Raw genomic sequence first — 14259 nt, 5'->3', positions numbered from 1 at the left:
GATTCCACCTTCAAGGAACTATGCACGGTTATTCCCAGATCCCTCTGTTCAACTGTATTCTTCAATTCCCTACCATTTATCATGTAGTCCTATTTTGATTTGTCCTGCCAAGGTGTAACACCTCACATTTATCAGCATTAAACTCCATCTGCCATCTTTCAGCCCATTTTTCCAAATGGCCTAAATCACTCTGTAGACTTTGGAAATCCTCTTCATTATCCACAACACCCCCTATCTTGGTATCATCTGCATACTTACTAATCCAATTTACCACCCCTTCATCCAGATCATTGATGTACATGACAAACAACAAAGGACCCAACACAGATCCCTGAGGCACCCCACTAGTCACCTGCCTCCAACCCGACAAACAGCCATCCACCATTACCCTCTGGCTTCTCCCATTCAGCCACTGCTGAATCCATCTTGCTATTCCTGCATTTATACCCAACAGTTTAACCTTCTTAACCAACCTTCCATGAGGAACCTTGTCAATGGCCTTACTAAAGTCCATATAGACAACATCCACTGCTTTACCCTCGTCAATTTCCCTAGTAACCTCTTCAAAAAATTCAAGAAGATTAGTCAAACATGACCTTCCAGGCACAAATCCATGTTGACTGTTCCTAATCAGACCCTGTTTATCCAGATGCTTATATATATTACCTCTAAGTATCTTTTCCATTAATTTGCCCACCACGGAAGTCAAACTAACAGGTCTATAATTGCTAGGTTTACTCTTAGAACCCTTTTTAAACAATGGAACAACATGCGCAGTACGCCAATCCTCGGGGACTATTCCCGTTTCTAATGACATTTGAAATATTTCTGTCATAGCCCCGGCTATTTCTACACTAACTTCCCTCAATGTCCTAGGGAATATCCTGTCAGGACCTGGAGACTTATCCACTTTTATATTTTTCAAAAGTGTCAGTACTTCTTTTACTTTGAAACTCACAGTATCCATAACTACTCTACTCGTTTCCCTTACCTCACATAATTCAATATCCTTCTCCTTGGTGAATACTGAAGAAAATAAATTGTTCAATATCTCCCCCATCTCTTTTGGCTCTGCAGATAGCTGCCCACGCTGTTTCTCTAATGGACCAATTTTATCCCTCGTTATCCTTTTGTTATTAATATAGCTGTAGAAACCCTTTGGATTTACTTTCACCTTACTTGCCAAAGCAACCTCATATCTTCTTTTAGCTTTTCTAATTTCTTTCTTAAGATTCTTTTTAGATTCCTTATACTCCACAAGCACCTCATTTACTTCATGCTGCCTATAATTATTGTAGATCTCCCTCTTTTTCCGAACAAGATGTCCAATTTCCCTTGAAAACCAGGGCTCTTTCCAATTTTTACTGTTTCCTTTCAACCGAACAGGAACATAAAGATTCTGTACTCTTAAAATTTCCCCTTTAAATGCCCACCATTTCTCTTCTACATCTTTCCCATAAAACAAAATGTCCCAGTCCACTCCTTTTAAATCACCTCGCATCTCATCAAAGTTAGCCTTTCTCCAATCAAAAATCTCAACCCTATGTCCAGTTCTGACCTTCTCCATAATTATATTGAAACTAATGGTATTGTGATCACTGGACCCGAAGTGCTCCCCAACGCATACCTCCGCCACCTGTCCCATCTCATTTCCTAACAGGACGTCCAGCACTGCCCCTCCTCTAGTAGGTACCTCTATGTATTGCTGCAAAAAACTATCCTGCACACATTTTACAAACTCCAAACCATCCAGCCCATTTACAGAATGTGTTTCCCAGTCTATGTGTGGAAAGTTGAAATCTCCCACAATCACTACCTTGTGCTTACTACTAATATCTGCTATCTCCTTACATATTTGCTCTTCCAATTCTCGTTCCCCATTTGGCGGTCTATAATACACCCCTATAAGTGTTGCTACACCTTTCCCACTTCTCAGTTCCACCCAAATAGCCTCCCTAGATGAGCCCTCCAATCTATCCTGCCAAAGCACTGCTGTAATATCTTCCCTGACTAGCAATGCAACACCTCCACCTCTTGCCCCTCCAATTCTATCACACCTGAAGCAACGAAATCCTGGAATATTTAGTTTCCAATCACAGCCCTCCTGCAACCATGTTTCACTGATCGCCACAACATCATACTTCCAGGGGTCTATCCAGACTCTAAGCTCATCCACCTTTCTTACAATGCTCGTGGCATTAAAATATGCACATTTAAGAAACCCCCCGTCTCTTCTTCTCTGTTTATTTCCTTTTTTTTCTTTCTCCTCTTGTGTCCGAGTGCTTCCCTTTTCTGCTTCCTGCCTCCCATTCTGTCTACTAGCTTTCTCTATTTGAGTCCCTCGCCCCAACCATTCTAGTTTAAAGTCTCCCCAGTGACCTTTGCAAATTTCCCCGCCAGGATATTGGTCCCCCTCGGGTTCAAGTGCAACTCATCCTTTCTGTACAGGTCCCACCTTCCCCAAAAGAAGTCCCAATGATCCAGAAACTTGAATCCCTGCCCTCTGCACCAGTCTTTCAGCCACGCATTTATCCTCCACCTCACTCCATTCCTACTCTCACTGTCGCGTGGTACAGGCAATAATCCTGAGATTGTTACCTTTTTGGTCCTTTTTCCTTAACTCTCCTCCCAACTCCCTAAATCCTCCCTTCAGGACCTCTTCACTTTTTTTACCTATGTCATTTGTACCAATATGTACCACGACCTCAGGCTCCTCTCCCTCTGATTTCAGGATATCTTGGATGCGTTGAGACACGTCCGAGACCTTGGCACCAGGGAGGCAGACCACCATCCTGGTCTCCCGACTGCGTCCACAGAAACGCCTATCCGACCCCCTAACAATAGAGTCCCCAATTACTATTGCCCTCGACTTTTTTTCCCTACCTTTCGGAGCAACAGGGCCGGTCTCTGTGTTGGAGGCCCGTCCGCTGTTGCTACCCCCGGGTAGGCTGTCATCCTCATCCGTTCTCAAACAGGAGTACTTATTTGCAAGGTGTACCGACATTGGAGTACTCCCTCGTTCCTGCCTCTGCCCCTTGCCCTTCCTTAGCGTGACCCACATGTCTCTCTGCCGTGGTTTTGGAGTGACCACCTCCCTATAACTCCCCTCTATGACCTCGTCACTCTCCCTAACCAGACAGAGGTCATCGAGCTGCTGCTCCAGGAACCTAATACGGTCCCTTAGGAGCCCCATCTCTCTGCACCTGGTGCAGATGTGGATGTCTGGAGGGCCATCCGACACCATGACCTCCCACATCTGACATCCAGAACGGTACACTGCTCTGACTGTCATTCTCCCGCCTTACCCTGGATCCAACACCAGTATAATACAATAGAAACTGCTGGGAGAAATCAGCAGGTATCTGACACAAACAGCTGCTCCCTCTTGCCCTTTAAACTGCACCTTTATTATATAAACAAAAAGCACTGTACCTTTAGCCCACTGTACCCTTAGCTCACTGTACCTTTACTAATGCACTGTACCTTTAGCCCACTGTACCCTTAGCCCACTGTACCTTTACTAAAGCACTGTACCTTTAACCAGAAAGCAGAAATGCTAACCTGAGGTTGCACCCAATCAGCTGCTTCCACTAGTCTGCTTTGATGCCCACACCCATACTTTATTCATCAACACTGAAGCATCAAGGAATATCTGAAGATGCAGCTTGTAAAGAAAGATTGCACCCGAGTGTGGCAACATTTTGCCAGCAGCAGAATAGGTCAAGATTGAATGCAGTCGTTTTTAACTTCTCAAGTTAAAAGCAGTGCTGTAACAGACGGACCATTTAAAGTGTAATCGATTTATTGCAATTGCCCGATGGCATCGGTTTTCCCGACAGCAACTCAAGTCCGGATGGCAAGGGAGTGCCTGACGCTGCCGCCAACATGAACAGTGGGTACAGTACATCAAAGCACCTTGGAGGCTTCCATTGTGCTCATAAACATGGTTATTGGGGCATCCTACAAGAAAGAATGAAGCGCTGGGGGTAAACCCTCCCCCCTCATCTCACCCTCCCCCCCCCCTCCCCCACCCATCACCACCACTCTGGCAACTCATGGACCAAATTAAAGTCCCTTAGGGGCAAAATTGCTTTACAAAAGAGACACGAGGGAATGTTGTGCATTCTGCTTCACAGAGACATGACAGACCCTCAGCTCTCCAACCTCAGCCCTTCAGCCCAAAATTTTCACACAAGAACCAGACAGAATTATTCGGAAATGGTAGAGTTTGGTTTTGTTTAGTTTAGAGATACAGCATGGAAACAAACCCTTCGGACCATCGGTTCCACACTGACCATCGATCACTCGTTCAAACTAGTTCTATTTTATCCCACTTTCACATCACATAAGCAGGAAATGGTGTTGGATAGACTGATGGGACCGGAGGCTGATAAATCCCCTGGGCCTGATGGTCTGCATCCCTGGGTACTTAAGGAAGTGGCTCTAGAAATCGTGGATGCATTGGTGATAATTTTCCAATGTCCCAAGGATCAGTTCCAGTGGATTGGAGGGTAGCTAATGTTATCCCACTTTTTAAGAAAGGCGGGAGAGAGAAAACAGGGAATTATAGACCAGTTAGCCTGACATCGGTGGTGGGGAAGATGCTGGAGTCAATTATAAAAGATGAAATAGCTGCACATTTGCATAGCAGTAACAGGATCGGTCCAAGTCAGCATGGATTTACGAAGGGGAAATCATGCTTGACTAATCTTCTGGAATTTTTCAAGATGTAACTTGGAAAATGGACAATGGAGAGCAGTGGATGTAGTGTACCTGGCCATTCAGAAAGCATTTGACAAGGTCCCACATAGGAGATTAGTGGGCAAAATTAGGGCGCATGGTATTGGTGATAGAGTGCTGACATGAATAGAAAATTGGTTGGCAGACAGGAAACAAGGAATAGGGATTAACGGGTTGCTTTCAGAATGGCAGGCAGTGACTAGTGGGGTACCGCAGGGCTCGGTGCTGGGACCGCAGCTATTTACAATATACATCAATGATTTGGATGAAGGGATTTAAAGAACATTAGCAAATTTGCAGATGACACAAAGCTGGGTGGCAGTGTGAACTGTGAGGAGGATGCTATGAAAATGCAGGGTGACTTGGACAGGTTGGGGGAGTGGGCAGATGCATGGCAGATGAAGTTTAATGCGGATAAATGTGAGGTTATCCACTTTGGTAACAAAAATAGGAAGGCAGATTACTATCAAAATTGTGTCAAGTTGGGAAAAGGGGAAGTACAATGGGATATGGGGGGTCCTTGTTCATCAGTCTATGAAAGTAAGCATGCAGGTACAGCAGGCAGTGAAGAAAACAAATGGCATGTTGGCCTTTATAACAAGAGGAGTCGAATATAGGAGCAAATAGGTCCTTCTGCAGTTGTACAGAGCCCTAGTGAGACCACACCTGGAGTATTGTGTGCAGTTTTGGTCCCCTAATTTGAGGAAGGACATTCTTGCTATTGAGGGAGTGCAGCGTAGGATGTACAAGGTTAATTCCTGGGATGGCGGGACTGTCATATGCTGAGAGAATGGAGCAGCTGGGCTTGTACACTCTGGAGTTTAGAAGGATGAGAGGATATCTAATTGAAACTTATCAGATTGTTAAGGGTTTGGACACGCTAGAGGCAGTAAACATGTTCCCGATGTTGGGATAGTCCAGAACCAGGGGCCACAGTTTAAGAATAAGTAGTAAGCCATTTAGAACGGAGACGAGGAAACACTTTTTCTCACAGAGAGTGGTGAGTCTGTGGAATTCTCTGCCTCAGAGGGCGGTGGGGGCGGATTCTCTGGATGCTTTCAAGAGAGAGCTGGATAGGGCTCTTAAAAATACCGGAGTCAGGGTATATGGGGAGAAGGCAGGAACAGGGTACTGATTGGGGATGATCAGCCATGATCACATTAAATGGCAGTGCTGGCTCGAAGGGCCGAATGGCCTACTCCTGCACCTATTGTCTATTGTCTATCCACTCCCTATTACCTAGGGGGTATTTACAGAGGAAATATTAACCTACATCTATGGGATGTGGGAGGTATCCGGAGCACCCGAAGGACACCTATGTGGTCACAGGGAGAAGGTGCAGACTCCACACAGACAGTATGCAAGATCAGGATTCAACCCGGGTCTCTGTCGTTGTGAGGCTACTATCTATGCCACTGTGCCAACAGGTGGCAGCTTCTTATTGAAGTAAACAGTAAACGCTTCTTGGTGCTCAGATGTAGTGGTCCTGTCCAACATCCTGCTCTCTGCACCCGAAATAACTAGCAGTGGAATGCCATACCTGCATTCTTTCTAATCTAGTGAATTCACCTCCATCTTTGTGTCCAAGCCCCACACACCTCCAGGGAGATGTTTGGCTAGCACTAGATGTTCACATGCCATGGTCACCAAACACCAAACAGTATATTCTAATGCCTTTTCCATCATAGCGAGGGACTTAAATAAGGCTGGTTTGAATAAGTCACCCTATCCCTCACCCTCATTTTGACTGTACTCCTTCTTCCTGCTTATAGACAAAACTGAAGTGTGCAGCTCCATCAGTGAGAGCTGATCTGGGGAGGCAGAGAAACAACTCTTCAACTTCTTGGCATCAGTAAACGTTTTTCAAATGTAAGTTTTATTAAGATTACCCCCCAGTAGTTTCAACAATTGGACACTGACAACAATTTCTGAAGTGATGTTTCAGGACTATATTGTTTACAAGAACATTCATGTCAATATTTTGTATAGGTTTCCTTTATATTTGAGCAAATAATCAACTATGTCGACAGATGGCACAATGGGCTAAGTGTTCGGCTGGCGACCGGAAGATAGCCGGTTCGAATCCCGCTTGGAGTGCATACTGTCGTTGTGTCCTTGGGCAAGACACTTCACCCACCTTTGCCTGTGTGTGAATGTGTGTGAGTGATTGGTGGTGGTCGGAGGGGCTGTAGGCGCAGATTAGCAGCCACGCTTCCGTCAGTCTGCCCCAGGGCAGCTGTGGCTACAGAAGGGGCTATGCGAGAGGATCTCATAGGAATTCTGTGGAAGAGATGATGACAATTTATTCAAAGTAGGTATAGTTTGAGGAAATTACACAGTGGAGTAGTAAAATGGAGACACATGGATTTACAGATGCTGGAATCTTGTGTGGAACACTAAGTGTTGGAGTTGCTCATTGGGCAGCATCCCTGGAGGACATGGATAGATGACATGTTGGATTGGGACCTAGCTTGTCTGATTGATTATCCATTTATTCTAATAATAAAATAATAAAATAAAATAAAACTAAATTTGTTCCATTGCAGGTGGGTTATCTGCAACTTCACATCTGTGAGTAATCTAGAGAATTATCTAATGTCCATCTTCAAATGGGGGAAAAATATATCTATTTAGTTTATTTATAACTGGCTGCAGGAAGTTCAGAGGTAAATTTAAAATACATGTCTGAAGCATTCTATAACCTAAGCATCTTGAACACTAAGTTTGGAAATTATTTGTGCTGTTGAAAAATGCTGTATTGTTCAAAGTGAGGCTTTGAAGTGTCGGCGTTGATTGTCTCACCATCCTAATGTGAAATGGTTCTAATCAACACATTTCAATCCTAATTCAAGTATTACTAAGTATTTCCAACCCTCACCATATCACAATTGAAAGCTCTCCTTAAATCAATATCCAGCAGATATCTAAATTATTTTCTTATGCTCGTTCAATTTTCTTTTAAATACGATTTAAAATAACCTTTCTCTTTGATTGCGTCTTTTGGCTTCACACACAGTAATTGGATTATTGCTCTTGTTAAGAGTCATCCATTTTTCCATTTGAGTGTATATTTTATTCTAAAGATGCTGTTGGTGGAACACAATTTCCAATTTCTTGGAACCATACAGAGGGACATTTTTAGGCAATGTTATATGTCTTTGGTGTGAACATAGAATATCTAGTATGTTATATCTCTCATTCCACATAAAACATAACTCAATTATTTAATGGAAAGAAAATAGAATGTGCATTGTAGTCTGAGAACTACTAAAATGTCTCAAGATGTTTCAGTCAGTACATTGTCATTATCTATATGGTCTACTGGAAAGTAGTCAATTCCTGCAGCCAATTTGTATTCAACAATGTTTCACAAAGAACAAAAAAAAACAGAAAATGATGCAAAGACTCAAGTGGTCAGATCCTGGAGGGAAAAGTTGAGAATGTTTTATTTGGATGATCTCTCTATACTCACTAGTGTATAGATGCCTCAGTAGTGATCTCAGAGAAATATTTCTGATTCTCAGAGGGATTGAAGAGGTTTTGAGGTCATTTTTTCAGGCTTGGGAGCCTGGCGCTGGGTCCATAGATGCAGGATTGAAGTTGACCACAAACCGAGATGAAGAGAACTTTCTGCAGTAACAAGGCTTTATGTCGTTGGAGTTCTCTGCAGCGAGAACTCACTGAGTGCATTCAAGATCCGTGTATTTTTTGTACAATGTCAGAATCAAGGAAAGATAGAATTGAAGCACGCCATTGTCCATAGTCTGTTGAATGGGGGCGTAAATTTGAGGGGTTGTAAAACATGTAATTGCTTACACTTCATATGTTCCTTAATATTAAAGAAAATATCTTCCATTTGTTATGGTGCTTTTCGTAAACTTAACACAATCCAAAGCTTTTTTCAGATAATTAAGTAGTTTTGGGGTGTAATCACTGTTGTAGAAAACATGACAGCTAATTTTCACATGACAAGCACTCATAAATAACAATGTGATAAATGATCTGAAATCATTTTGAAATGGTGTTGGTTAAGGGATAAATATTAGCCACAAATTAATTTTAGTTTAATTTTGAAGAACAACATGAAAACAGGCCATTCGTCCTACTGGGTTCATGTCAACCACTGATCACTGCCCCTCACACTGGTTCTATGTTATCCCACTTTTTCAACCATCCCCTACATATAAGGGGGAATTTATTACAGTCAAATTAACCTACAAACCCACAGATAAATGCGGATGTGGGAAGAAACCCAAGTATCCGGAGGAAACTCGTGCGGTCACAGGGAGTTTGTGCAATCTCACATAGACAGCATCTGAGGTCAGGATCAAACCTTAGTCTCTTGCCACGTAAGACAGCAGCTCTGCCAGTTGCACCAGTGTGCCATCCTTATTGAGTTTAGCAACTTTCCTTCTCTTACGCCTTGCTGAGCAAGCAACCAACTTCTCCTCTATACATCCACCAATGTAGCTATTCTTCAATACCATGCCTGGGGTGGAAGATTGCAACCTTCACGTGGTCCGCCCTGTTTCAACTATTGCAATAAACCCCGCGTGCACAATCAAATAAGATCAAATAGAACAAGTTGTCCTACATCTGTGTACGTCTATCTGTGTACACCATATGCAAGAAGAAGAATACTATGCCTATAATTTATAAAGATCCTAAATGTATCTGGGAAAGTCCATTCAGTCAATACAAGCAAATCTGAATTTCTTTTCATAACTAGAATGAAAAGTTTCATATAAAAAACATAGGAAATGTACTTTTTCTGAGGATTAATCAGGAATATTCAATTTGCAATATGCAATAATAGAAATAAATTGCTGGGACATCGAACAACATGTATTAGTGTCATGCCCGCATTATCAAAGACACAGATTATTAAAACACACTATGTGGTTAATGCCAATGTTGCAAGTTAAACAGCTGTAGCTCTTCATTATCCACAAATCAAATCTCTGGAATAACTCTTACAAGAAAACAAACAGCAAAAAAAAAAGAAATAATATAAACCACAAGTGAATATTCTGAGAATTAAACTAGATAAGGGAAAACAAGAGGGAACCTGTACTTAGCTATTTACATATTCCTTTGTGGATCATTTTAGTATTCATGGCACCATAAAAAGTCAACCAAAACTGCTAATTGACATTTTAAAAGTTAATTAATTTCCCCAATATATCTCTGTGTGACCATTTTTGTGTGTGTCTGTGGGGCTGTTGGTGAGAGTGGTAATTAAACACCATTCAGTTGTATTGCATAAAGTGACTGGCATTGCATTGACAATCAAATGGACTGTGTGATGTCAATACAGTGAAAAGGATATGATATAGAGATCCAACAAATGGTGAAGAAGTTTTATGTGGAGGTCGGTAAGGTGGTTAGGTGATTGTACTTGTACTTTACAATGTATCAGCAATAGAAACAAAGTCTCTAGTCTAATCCTTGACAATCAAACTCTGTTGTGGTTTCAACCACATTTATTTATCAATGAGTAAAGTCTTATAGTTTAGAGAAACAGCAAGGAAACAGGCCCTTTGGCCTATTGAGACCACACCGAACTTCAATTACCCGTCTACACTAGTTATGTGTTATCCAACTCCCTACACACTAAGGGCAATTCTATGAGGTAATTTGACCTACAAACCTGCACATCTTTAGGATGTGATAGGAAATAAAGCCCCAGGAGGCGACCCATGTAGTCACAAGGAGAACTCGCAAACACCACACAGACAGCACCAGCAGATAACCCAAACCCAGATCTCTGGCACTGTGAGGTGGTGGTTCTACCAGTTGCACCACTGTACACCCTCTTAACTGCCCCTTCTGTATGAAGTCAGTTCTACTACAAGTGCATTATTTTATAATGTTGGAAGGGTGGGTGAGATTGTTCCTTAGCCTACTAAACTCTAGGACAAATAAATTAAAGTTATGCATTTAGCATAGAACATTGAAAAATACAGCACATGAATGGGCTGTTAGTCCCACAATGTCCATGCCGAACATGATGCCAAGTTAAACTAATCTCCACACCATTTTGCTTATATGAAAGCATCTTAAATGTCACTATAATATTTGCCTCCAGCATTACTTCTGGCAATATGTTTTCTGCACCCAACAATCTGTGTTAAAAAAAACTTGTCCCACACATCTTCTTTAAACTTTACCTCTCTCACCAAGTCTTTGACAATTTCATCCAGGAAAAAGGTTCTGCTTGTCTACCATAACTAGGCCTCTCATAATTTGGTTACCGGCCCTATAATCTCTTTGCTTTGCTCAGCAAAAGTTTAAACAATATGTATTTCCTGGGTTGCTTTTGTCATGCTAAAGGCATTTTGCAAATTTAATCTTTTTTTCCACTGTTTCTATTATTTGACAGATGGGAAAACTATCATCCATATTGTATTTAATATTATTTGAATTGTATTAAATATTATGGGAATTATATTTAAAACTATTATTCACCCCCAGCAACTTTTGAGTATTGGACATCAAAGATACTTGGTTTCAAATTGTGCCCCTGCTGTAACATAGCCAATTAATGCTTATAACACCGGGCAGAGTCATCACCATCTGTGTCTTGAACCAGCCAATAGATTATATTAAAGGATGGCTATAAACCTTGTATACTTTCTTTGTCATAATGAGTGTCTCAAATTAGGAGCTTCTGAGAATGATCAAACTGTAAGTAGGACACAATAGAATTTATATAATGACATTACATTCACAGAAGGTAAAATACATTTACAATCCAGCTCTGTTACGTTTGAGATAATGATGATGTCAACTAACAGAAAGTAGAAACATATTCCCTGGAATTTATATGATTAGAGGATGTAAGGCATTAAAAGAGACTGATAACTACTTTTGCTGTTTGGGGAAGCAATGACAAGTGGTTATAGACACAAAACTGGAGCCAAGCTTTCTGAGGGTGAAATTAGAAACATTTTCATTTGGATAATTAATTGCACAACATTGCATCGGATGCATGGCACAGAAATTTGGCCCAATCAGACACTGTTGGCACTCTTACCTCCTCCCATCATTCCTCATCTAAATCTGTCAGAGCAGTATTCCATTCCCTTCTCCCTCATGTCTTTGTTCCAGCTTTCTCTCAAATTCTCTACAACCAGCGGCATTTACCACTGAATATTTCCAGAATTTAATGTTTAAAAAAATAATAATATCCAGTGGCTTGGATTTGTCAATCTTATTGCTGCACCAGGGTTAAAATCCTGTTCAGGGAAGTTATGGTTTTCCACCACAGACACAATCAGCTACATGGCCCCTGGCTGTAAATTTCTAAGATAATCTCTGTTCTGTCAAGATAGTGTGCAATTAGTGGAGCAGCCATTTCCTGCATAGAAACTAGCAAGGCAATAAAAAGTTGAAAATAACAGTAGATGACCAAAACTTTGGAAAGACGGCGTCAGCAGTGAAGGCTTGTTCTGGGTCGCTTAATTTTTGCACTATTCAGAAATTATATGGAGGACAATCATTCCAGTAGACTCGTAAAATTTGCTGATGACACTAATTTATGTGGGCAGTTAACTAGAGTATGAGAGATTTATGACGTTGAAAGATATAATTAAATGGATCTGTTAAGGAATGTCAGTTGGAATTTAATGCGGATAAATCTATGATTATGTACAGGACATGTGAGACAGGCAAAATTAATGTCCTTTGAAAAAGGTGGGAAAATAGGAACACTTTGCAAATAGATATGGTCACTATGTTATGTTACATCTTATCTGCATTATGGACACAAAGGAATTCTGTAATTCAGAGGAACATGAGGCCATGATTTCTAAATTGAAATTGCGTAAAAATCAGCTGAAAATGTATAATAAATTTATAACATGATAGGGAGTGCAGTTCAGAGGGATATGAAGCAATGGGTTTTAAATTAAAGTTGGGTAAAAATCGGCTTAAAATTTATAACAATGGATATGTAACATGATTTATAATATTACTCATGAGACAAACCATAATTAATTTGTAATTTCAACCTTGTTGAAACTTTTGACCTTTCTCACCTGGAAAGAAAGAAATTCCATTGATTTTACTGTACTGTTTGCCACAAAATACATCTTCTCAGCCATCTTAAAGTATATAATCTCAATCTAAGCAATAGTGCTATTCAGATATTGAGCGCTAACTTGAGAATTAAATAAATTGCAAACCTGAAGAAAATAGATTTGTGTATTTATTTATAATATTTAGTTTTGCTTACTGAACCAGATTGTATTACCTTTTCATATTTTCCCTTGTTCTAATCATCAACAATCATGAGTGAAATTATAAATTGTTATATATCTATTGTTATACATTTTGAGCTGATTTTCTACCCAATTTAAATTTTGTACCTATTGCCTCTGAACTGCAGAATCACTATTATGTTATAAATCTGTTATTATAAATTGTTCTATTCATTGTATAAATGTCATTGGAGAAAATCATAATTTCCCCCAGTGATGCTGCCTGACCTGCTGAGTTAATCCAGCATTTCGTGTCTATCTTTGGTATAAAACAACATCTTCAGTTTCTTTTTATCATACAGTATATTCCATCAAACCTTTCCTATCCATGTAACTGTCCAAATGTCCTAAATGTTGTTAATGTACCCAGCCTCAACTGACAGCTTGTTCCGGGGAGCCATGTGGGAGGCCGAAGTGTCCCGGTGAGCCGCGCGGACCCAATCTTCACGGCGAACAACCGCGGCACCAACCGGAACGAGCCCCAGTAGGCTTGACTAGCCCCACAGGCCTCCCAGGGGAGTGCGGAGAAGCCGGGCGGTGAGGCCTGCCTGGGCCGAAGGAGTCTCAGCAAAGACAACGATGGGAGCCTCAGCGGGTGCCTCGGCACCAGCATGAGCCACAGTGGCAACTGGAGCCCCGGCAGTGGTGGAGCCTCAGCGGCAATGGCAGCCTCAGTGGCAGCTGAAGCCTCAGCAGCAGCGGGGCCCTCAGCTGCATCAGGGCCTCGGTGGCACCGGTGGCCTCTGCAGCAGAGGGAACCTCGGTGGTGGTGGGGCCTCGCGATCGACCTGCGATCAATGGTCGATAAGCGTGGGGGGGGGGGAGTGGACGACAATGGGGACCCTGCATGTGGGGAACGCCATGACGGATGGTGGGAGAACAAAGGGGGAACCGGCGTGTACCCATGAAAAGGTTGTTCCTCACATCTATACTATTACTAAAAGTCTCATCTTGACCACTTCCTGTCTATGTTGTAAATACATTTTAGTAAAAAGGTATCCTATATCGCTATGATTTTTTCGCCATCTTACTCATTGTCCTCCTCTCCTTCAACTGCCCCAAGGTTTTCATCCGTTCGGTAAAATAATAAAAAAGTTATGAATGTTTAAAAACTCGTGAGGTAATCAGGTTGGTCTTCTCGCTTGTCAGTCACCATGATGAAGGTAACGCCCCTTCCGAGGGGCCAGGAGAACGGATGTGTGTCAGTCACCCTGGAAGGCCGTGAGTGAGAGTTGAGTCTAGAAATGTGAGCCTACGC

Source organism: Amblyraja radiata, chromosome 2 (assembly GCF_010909765.2).
Source record: "Amblyraja radiata isolate CabotCenter1 chromosome 2, sAmbRad1.1.pri, whole genome shotgun sequence".
In the NCBI taxonomy this organism is placed as follows: Eukaryota; Metazoa; Chordata; class Chondrichthyes; order Rajiformes; family Rajidae; genus Amblyraja; species Amblyraja radiata.
This window is presented reverse-complemented; position numbering follows the sequence as displayed.